At 37.2% G+C, this 10000-nt stretch overlaps 1 protein-coding gene across 1 annotated transcript in view; it reads right to left on the reverse strand.

Moving 5' to 3' along the window:
* LOC137641454 (low density lipoprotein receptor adapter protein 1-B-like) overlaps positions 1 to 10000 on the reverse strand; it is a 174198-nt gene that overhangs the window by 158374 nt on the left and 5824 nt on the right. The gene's annotated exons all lie outside the window — the stretch shown is intronic.

Consider the following 10000-nt stretch of genomic DNA (forward strand, 5'->3'; position numbering starts at 1 on the left):
GGCGGGGGAGGGGGGGGGGGAGGAGGGGGATATACTGTTCCCGTGCTGTTCACGTGAACACTCCTGCAGCCCCTCCTCAACCCCAACCCCTACTCAGACTTTTCCCCTTAAAGAATGTTCACAATTCACATGCAGTTAAACTCCCGCAACTTTTTTTTTTTTCGTGGTTACTTCTACAGTATCACAATGTCACAGATGTAAAACAAGGACTCAAACAAAAAATCTTTATAGAAAAATTACCCATACAGGTTATTAGAATTAACCTTTACTATACAAGGGTTATCGTCACAGATGGTCAAATACAAAATATCACTTTTAGGTTATACACCAAGAGTAGAGTTTCATAATCTTCACCGACTAGACGTATGTCTACTGTAGGCTATAGAGCCTTTAAATATGTGGACCCGAGACTATACAATAAGCTCCCTCTAGACTTCCCAATTATTATTATTATAATAATAATAATAATTATTATTATTATTATTATTATTATTATTATTACTTGCTGCTGCAATCCTAGTTGGAAAAAACAGGATGCTACAAGCCCATGGGCTCCAACAGGGAAAATAGCCCAGTGAGAAAACGAAACAAGGAATAAAATATTTTAAGGACAGTAACATCATTAAACTAAATATTTCCTATATAAAACTATAAAAACTTCAACAAAGATTAAGAGATAAAATAGGATAGTGTCCCCGAGTGTACCCTCAAACAAGAGAACTCTAATCCAAGACAGTGGAAGACCATGGTACAGATGCTATGGCCCTATGCAAGACTAGAGAACAATGGTTTTATTTTCAGTGTCCCCCTACAACAGCTGCTTACCATAGCTGAAGAGCCGGCCCCCCAAAACCCTACCATAAGGAAAGCAGCCTCCGATTGAAGATATTAATGCTTTCGAAAGGAAACTAAGACAATGATGAGTGCGTTGATAGTGACTATTTAACAAACTAGCAATTTGCGATGTGAACTGTTGAATGCTTTCGAACTAATATGATAGAATGACTGGAGGTACTGTAGAGTAGAGTTTCTCCGCTGTATAGAACCGGATAAGTAGCCCTTAAAGTAAAGTTAAGTATTCATGCAAAACTGTGGAGTTTACCTCAACGATATCGTCACTCATACTATTGAAATAAATTAAGGGACACGAATTTCATACAAGAAGAAATGATGTCACGAGGTTAAAGAACAACCGATAAAGTCAAAATCGTCAAATAAACCATTCAGAATTATCAATACAAAAATCCATATAATCACAACGATTTGATTGAATACAGTGTATTTCTCAAGTCTTGGTTGAGATCAGTTCCCTTAGAAAGAAATAGATATATCCTTACGGAAATTAAGTCAAATTATCTTATGTCAGTTCGAGAAATGCATCGAGTCCAAGTAACTATAAACGTCGCGATCTACCTAAACCCGACACAAAAAGTTCACAGGACAATAAGTAACCCACATTTTAACGATAATTTCAGTGTGGATTATATAAAAGTCTAAAGAATATATTAACCTATAGATTATAATGATCTTTAGATGTTCATATTTGTAAGAAGAACGGTGCCAGTCAACCTATGTCAAAGAAAATAAGTTTTCTTACCAGATATGAAGTTGAAATTGCTCAGAATACGATTTTTTTTTTATTTAGGCAATCATTCCGAGCAGAGGACTGGCTGCACCACTTCAATGAAATGTGAAACACTTCAATTATGGCCTACCAAAGTGCAATAATTACATATATTTCAATATCTTTGACTAGAATTCACCCCTTCTCACTACGGTATAAGTACTCCCCCCCCCTGAGCGTCACAGAAATAAAGACAATGGATTGACGAACTAAGAAAATTTAATGGTATAGACTGGCATGGCAAGACCATAAACAGACAAGAATGGAAGGCCTTTGTCCTGCAGTAGTCTAGTTACATTTTTAACTTTAACAGTAAATCTGGGTCTGGATCTTTGAAGATTGAAATTATTTAATTGTTAATGAAAGAACTGAATAAAAGATTCTGGTATTTTATTATATTTTCCTATAGATAAGCGGTATGAAGAAACAATACTATACTACACATATCCAAGAACACCATATTTATAACATGTCAAGTTATCTACAATGAATTTGACTCTGCTTAAGATATTCAACGAACTTTCTCTCGTACTACACAAAATGTTTTTGTACATAGCTAAAATTCCATTGTCCGCTTTTGAGAGAGAGAGAGAGAGAGAGAGAGAGAGGAGAAGAGAGAGAGAGAGAGAGAGAGAGAGAGAGAGAGAGAGAGAAATATTTCAAAAGGAAAGGCAGACCACTTCAAAAAATTAACCACCTGCTTTTATATTCAGCTGAAAAGGTTTAAGTCACCTTAACACACATCAACGTAGCCTATATTTAGAAGCAAGAGCAAATGCCCACCCAGCTATCCTCTATCCAACAGAAAATCTACGACCAGCACGTGGCTGCACTACCAACTGGTTACACAAGTGGTTGCGTTACCTCTCTTGTATAAATCACCTCTGTACTTGTTTACTACTGGTAGTGTCCGATTAATATTGCATTCATATCGTAAGCGATGATGGAGACTGATTATGAGAACTGTCATAGAATAGGGTTGAGGATGAAGATGGTAACAGATATTTCGACATTGACAATTTTCATTACAATTCCTTTTTACACAACCCTTTGTGCAAGACGAGATTTAACCTTTCACGTTTACTAAAAATATTTTATGATTTACTTATTTTACAATCCCTCTTTGTAAGAAAAGATTAAACCTTCTATTATTATTATCATTATTATTATTACCTGCTAAGCAACAACACTAGTTGGAAAAGAAGGATGCTATAAGCACAGGGGCTCCAAAAGGGAAAATAGCCCAGTGAGGAAAGGAAACAAGGAAAAATAAAATATCTTACGAACAGTAACATATTTCCTACACACCTCTACTAAAAAATATTCTATGAATTACTTATTTTACAATCCCCCTTTCTACACAGCGCTTTTTGCAAGTCAAGTTTCAACCTTTCACATGTACTAAATATATTCAATGAATTCTACATCTAATTGAAGCAAAATTACCATTTAACAAAATCGTTGGTCCTCTGAAGGTGCTGCAATAAAATCCTGAACACAGCCAAGATGTCTCTGGCGCATAGTCTTGGGACAATATTGGCCTCCGCTTTAATACCTGTCGTCTTTGAAAGCTCAACAATACACAATATCTAGGCCGAATCCTTGACGATAGTTCTTTATTGGCATGCAAGAAGATTACAACGATGACCACAAAGGTCACAGAGCCTACTAAGAATAGCTTCTTGTTACATGCATATTCTAGCAGCAGATAATCATATCCTTAATCCTTTTCAAATATTCATTACAAGGATCCATTGCCCCTGTTTGTATACTTTCATCCCATCATAGTTTCATGAATAATTAATTTAAGTTCTTTTAATGGATTCTGTCATTAATTAATCATACTCATATGAACATTTTTAAAAGTTTCAGAGAAGCATAACGAGTGGGGTAAAATAAATTAGTGTCTTAACTTATCTGTATTAAATTGGTTAATAATGCCTCACACGGAATAGTTTATGGGGTAAGATATCTCTCAGACATTTAGTATATTCTAAAAGAACAAAAATGACAAGGTTTCCCAAATCAATTGACCGAATCTGTTATAAGCTTTTAAATCTAATACTGAAGATAAAATATTCTACGTGCTATAAAATATAACGCTAACATTTTCTTTTATACTAACTATTCTTTAATTATAGATTTTCTTTACTCCCACAACCGAAAACCTACAATGTTTAGTTTCAAAATGTCGACATTTCTTCTCCGTGCAAACACTTAGATTTTCTAAATTAAAACCATCTCTGACATGAATTACATTATTTTCATTAACATTAAAAAATAAGAAAAAGTTTAAAAATTCAGTTCAGGTCAAACACCTTTCACCAAAGTAACTGTTTAGCGGTTGAAAAATTCCGATTTTTTTTTTCTCGAATTCCTTGACTATTAGAAGATTGTCTCCACCTTCAAATCAGTTGGATACAGAGGGATGTGTATCTCTAACAAATTTAGAATTTACAGGGGGGAAATCTTTCAAGATCCTCAAGATTTGTTTTGTTCACCAAGATTGACGATGGGTAGGTCACAAAAAACCAAGAATATGCAATTGCCTGCAAACATACCTACTCAGGGCCTATACCTATTACAACCAAATGTTTGGTTTATAATTTTCTTATTTTGTATTAGACTACATTGGACTACCGCACCATCCTTGTGAGCTAATGAAAGGGGGTTGGGGGGAGCCTATAAATCTATCTGCTGACTCATCAGCAGCCATTGCCTGGCCCTCCTTGGTCCTAGTCTGGCTGGAGAGAAGGCTTGGGCGGTGATCACATTATGTATGGTCGTCTCAATGTCACTGTCCTGCTTGACAGGACAAAGTCACTGTCCTGCTTGACAGGACAAAGTCACTGCCCTGCTTGGCAGGACAATGTCACTGCCCTGCTTGGCAGGACAATGTCACTGCCCTGCTTGGCAGGACAATGTCACTGCCCTGCTTGGCAGGACAATGTCACTGCCCTGCTTGGCAGGACAATGTCACTGCCCTGCTTGGCAGGACAATGTCACTGCCCTGCTTGGCAGGACAATGTCACTGCCCTGCTTGGCAGGACAATGTCACTGCCCTGCTTGGCAGGACAATGTCACTGCCCTGCTTGGCAGGACAATGTCACTGCCCTGCTTGGCAGGACAATGTCACTGCCCTGCTTGGCAGGACAATGTCACTGCCCTGCTTGGCAGGACAATGTCACTGCCCTGCTTGGCAGGACAATGTCACTGCCCTGCTTGGCAGGACAATGTCACTGCCCTGCTTGGCAGGACAATGTCACTGCCCTGCTTGGCAGGACAATGTCACTGCCCTGCTTGGCAGGACAATGTCACTGCCCTGCTTGGCAGGACAATGTCACTGGCCTGCTTGGCAGGACAATGTCACTGGCCTGCTTGGCAGGACAATGTCACTGGCCTGCTTGGCAGGACAATGTCACTTGCCTCTGCCATTCACGAACGGTCTTTAAACCTTCAAGCAGTCAGATGTAAAGCCATTTTCTGCCTCAGCATAAAGATTCTCAAATACAACTTGGTAACTATAAAACACTTTCATATAATAAAGCTTAATTACACAGAGGTACATTATAATAGACCTCACAATGCATCAGAGCATTGTGTTTTAGTTGACTTTTCACAACACTTACAATTTCCCTATCGTGATTCATTTTCCTTAGCGTTGCTGAAATTTTGAGGAAGGGCGATCCACACAGCTTTTAAAGAAATTATTACTATTTCATACATTATTTCTAACTTCTTTGAATATCACTTAAAGGCACCATGATTCCCTCGTATTCAAGAAAAAATAGTTTGATATGTACTTATGTATGTACAGTATATAAAATGTTATTTTTATATATGATATATAGTAGATATATAAATACATCAACTAAAAGTTTACGGGTGCGGCCTGGCACAGGAGGACCATAAACAGATTCAAGTGGAAGGACATGCCTGAGGCCTTTGTTCTGCAGTGGACTAATAAAATAAATATATATATATACATACATATAGATATACAAATATATATACATTGTATATACACATACATTGTATATATACATATATATATACATGTAAATATACATACTGTACATATACATATATATACATTGTATATATACACATAATATAATATAATATAATATATATACATATATATATATATATATATATATATATATATATATATATATATATATAAAACTAACATGCCAAGTTCAGGATATGTTCAAAGCAGCAGACATAAGATACTACCGCTAGAGAGTTATGGGGTCTTTTGACTGGCCAGACAGTACTACATTGGATCCTCCTCTCTGGTTACGGTTCATTTTCCCTTTGCCTACATACACACTGAATAGTCTGGCATATTCTTTACATATTCTCCTCTATCCTCATACACCTGACAACACAGATTACCAAACAATTCTTCATCACCCAAGGGGTTACTGCACTGTAATTGTTCAGTGCCACTTTCCTCTTGGTAAGGGTAGGAGAGACTCTTTAGCTATGGTAAGCAGCTCTTCTAGGAGAAGGACACTCCAAAATCAAACCACTGTTCTCTAGTCTTGGGTAGTGCCATAGCCTCTGTACCATGGCCTTTCACTGTCTTGGGTTAGAGTTCTCTTGCTTGAGGGTACACTCGAGCACACTCTCCTATCTTATTTCTCTTCCTCTTGTTTTGTTAAAGTTTTTATAGTTTATATAGGAGATATTTATTGTTGTTACTCTTCTTAGAATATTTTATTTTCCTTTTTTCCTTTCTGCACTGAGCTATTTTCCCTGTTGGAGCCCCTGGGCTTATAGCATACTGCTTTTCCAACTAGGGTTGTAGCTTAGTAAGTAATAATAATAATAATAATAATAATAATAAAAAGTACCAAAACATTCCTAAGCACGAGTGCCAAACTTGTACAAAATTAAAATACTAGGAATATCTTTCAGCAACAATGGCTGTCTGCCAGGAATAGAGAGACCTCTGCAAGATATATTGCAGGTTGGAAGACTGCCAAAGTGTCAGAACGATGCTCAGATATAGAAAGTTTCTCAAGAGGAAATTCCATGGAATTGTTTGTATTATTTTCACTTCATGACAACTAGCAACATAAAAAGGCTTCAAGACAGTATTGGATGACAGGGCGGGCCCGGGAGGCCATTCAGTACTAAGCTCCAAAGGGGGAAGAGGAAAACATATGTTTCGCTATAAAGTAAAAGTGAAAATGGAAGCACGAGTACAGAAGGGGAAACCAAGGTAAAGTAAATTCTAAAAAGCGGCTCAAACAAGTGTCGAACGGATGCTGCTAAAGGACCCTTCAGTAACGTGGTGCATTGTTAGCAAGAACCCCATACCAGAGATTTACCAATGATTTGGCGAAAGTTGAATATTTGGTGCGCACTCCAAGAGATTAGTTCACAAACTTTCAACTGGGCTCCAGCCTCCACATGGCACTAGAAGAGTTGGAAGACCTCAGGCTTACATAGCTGAGGACTAAGCAGTGTGAAGTAGATGATGAAATTTCGAAATATTGATTTAAAATCTCAAGAGACGACTGGCGAAATCTAACCGAGGCCCTTTGCGTCAATAGGCGTAGTACGAGATGATGATGATGACGACAGAACGATAGAGATTAGTCTTACTTTTCTATCCAACATAGGTCTAAGACACCTGCCGAGTCATCAACAACCACTGCCTGGTCTCAGCTTGAGGCGTTGATCGTTATAAGTACCAATCTATAGACCTCGATTTGTACATAGTGAAACAGCAGCTAAATTATGCCCCTTTGCCTCCTATGCTCAAGGGAAAGCTTTAAAATTCTCTAATAATAGACCAAGGCCAACAGACTTTCGTTTTCGTTCTCACGGACGAAAGCAAATCAGATTTACCTACACCATGAGAGGGAAAAGCCGTACTAGACCAAGTGAATTTATTCACCTCAGGCCCAAATTGAATTAGATCCAGATTCCAAAATTGAGTTTCCCCAAAATAAACTCAAGCCTCAGTTGTTGGAAAATGACCTGTACCTTAGAATTGAATTTCCACTTGATACTATCCAACTTTATAAGCGTGTTCTGTACTCTACTTCAATCTATTTTCTTTTTATTAGATTCAAGATATCGTCTCTGCATTGATTAAAGTTTACTAAATATATATTGAGAATTTATTTTCACACATCCATCCTCAAAATAACAGATTGAAACTATTTTTGAGTCTTGTATTAGGACAGCAAATATCTACTTTATATAACGCTTAAATAAGCTAAACAGTACAAGTAACAATACTTTGTGAGAGAGAGAGAGAGAGAGAGAGAGAGAGAGAGAGAGAGAGAGAGAGAGAGAGAGAGAGAGAGAGAGAGAGAGAGAGAGAGAGAGAGAGAATTATATCATTCAGACCAAATAAAACAAGAGATTTATGGTGAGAAAACCACTGCCAAGGTACGCGTAGGCTGAATACCTGAATGATGACTCACAAACTTACAGACAGAAAAGAGCTGGCAGACATCAAGCTTTATATGCATGGAGTAATTAATTACCTCCGCTAACGAAATTGGGAGAAGCTTATGTCTTCGTCCCTGTTTGCGTGTATTTGTGAACAGCTTCATGGCCATAATTTGAATCTTAGAATAATGAAACTTGCAGAAATTAACTTATGTAAAAAGCTGGAAATTATTAAATTTTGGAAGGTCAAGGACAAAGGTACTGATCAAGCAAAATTTCCAATTCACGTAATCAGCCTCAAGTTTGGATATCGCTGTCACAGAGATTCTAAATTTGGCTTATATTTGTGTATGAAAATTCACTCCAATAATATATGTCAAGGTAGAGCAAAAGGTCGAGAAATAAGCTGCCACGACGGAGGTCTGCTCTCTACTGAGTGCCCCTCTAGTTACTTTTCTTTCGCTTAAAATTTTTTAGCAAGTCTACTACAATGGGAGTTTAACCATATTCAAAATCAGAATCCATACACTTTCAAGAACCCTTATGGTTTATTTGGGGGCATACGTAGAAGGTTATATTTCTAAACTCAATCATTCATGCAACATAGTTAATGACTTAAATCATATATTTTTTTTCTTTTTATTTTATTGTCTGAAGACTATTCATAGGAAAATCTGATATACTAAAGATATCAAGGCGTTCCAGAAGAAACTGGAGACTTGCTTGTTCTCTAAGTGCTTCGACAATGTTGATTTGACAATGAACAAGTATTAAGCTGTAGGATAAGCAAAATACCTACGAGTATTTTGTAAGTCCTGTAGAGAGTAGGGTTCCCCTGTGTGATAAGACTCAGGAAAATAGCCTTTAAAATAACCATTACTGCCTGTTTTCTCACATGTCCAGAGTGAACTTCCTTATTACACAAGCAGAGGTTACCGCGCGCACTACTGCATTTACAAGGGCACTAAATTGCTAATAATCAACACGACCCTCAAACTAAATCCTTGCAACTCAGGCTAAAATACTAAATTTTGTTCCTTTGATGGTTTAATAATAATAATAAAAAAACAATATCTAAACGATCTAAGTTTCTTCGTTTTTAGCTATAAATATCAAAATTGGCTCCTTCCGCAATTCCTTTTTATTAAAATCATCATAATCATCTACGCATACTGACGTAAAGGGCATCGGTTAGATATTGGCAGTCGTCTATATCTTGAGCTTTTAATTTAATAAATATTGTTTAAAATATCAATGGAAAAAGTTTGTCGAGCTTTTTTTTAACACAAACGATTTAAATGCAAGTCACAAACCATACCACTCGAAAATGAAACTGCCACCAATGACATCTAATCTCCTCGAATGCAATGTGACCGCCATCAAGTGTTGTATAACTGCACCTTTCTTTATTACCGAAGAATCTCCTTACCAACTAGAGTAGATATTAACCCCACCAACAATTCACTCTGCTCTGCTTGGTAACAGAGCCACATGGATACAACAGCCGACATTATGTAACAATCAATCCTGTATGGGTGATCCTGTTAGGCCGATGCTACTTTGCAAGAAAAGTCACGCACTAAATCTTAACACATCTAGATCCACCTAATATCTCGTTCATAAATACCATGCATTTCTTATAAACATTGAGTAAATTTTCACGAGAATAGTTACAGATGGTTTCAAACTGTTGGAACCTAGATATATGTATACTGTGGGCTCCAGAGCCTTTACATATGCAGCCCCGAGACTAGACGACAAGCTCCCACGAGACATCCGAATGACTGAAGATTTTAAGAATTTTAAGAGGAAACTGTAGACTTATTCTGTGAGTGCTTAGATTGTGACACGATAAAGCGTTGTGAAATGAATGCTCTTGAACGAATAAAAAAAAAGAAAAACAAACTATTATGGAGGGCCAGTAGAGTAGGGTTCCCCTGCTGTACAGGACCGGAAAAT

Source organism: Palaemon carinicauda, chromosome 5 (genome assembly GCF_036898095.1).
Source record: "Palaemon carinicauda isolate YSFRI2023 chromosome 5, ASM3689809v2, whole genome shotgun sequence".
Classification (NCBI taxonomy): Eukaryota; Metazoa; Arthropoda; class Malacostraca; order Decapoda; family Palaemonidae; genus Palaemon; species Palaemon carinicauda.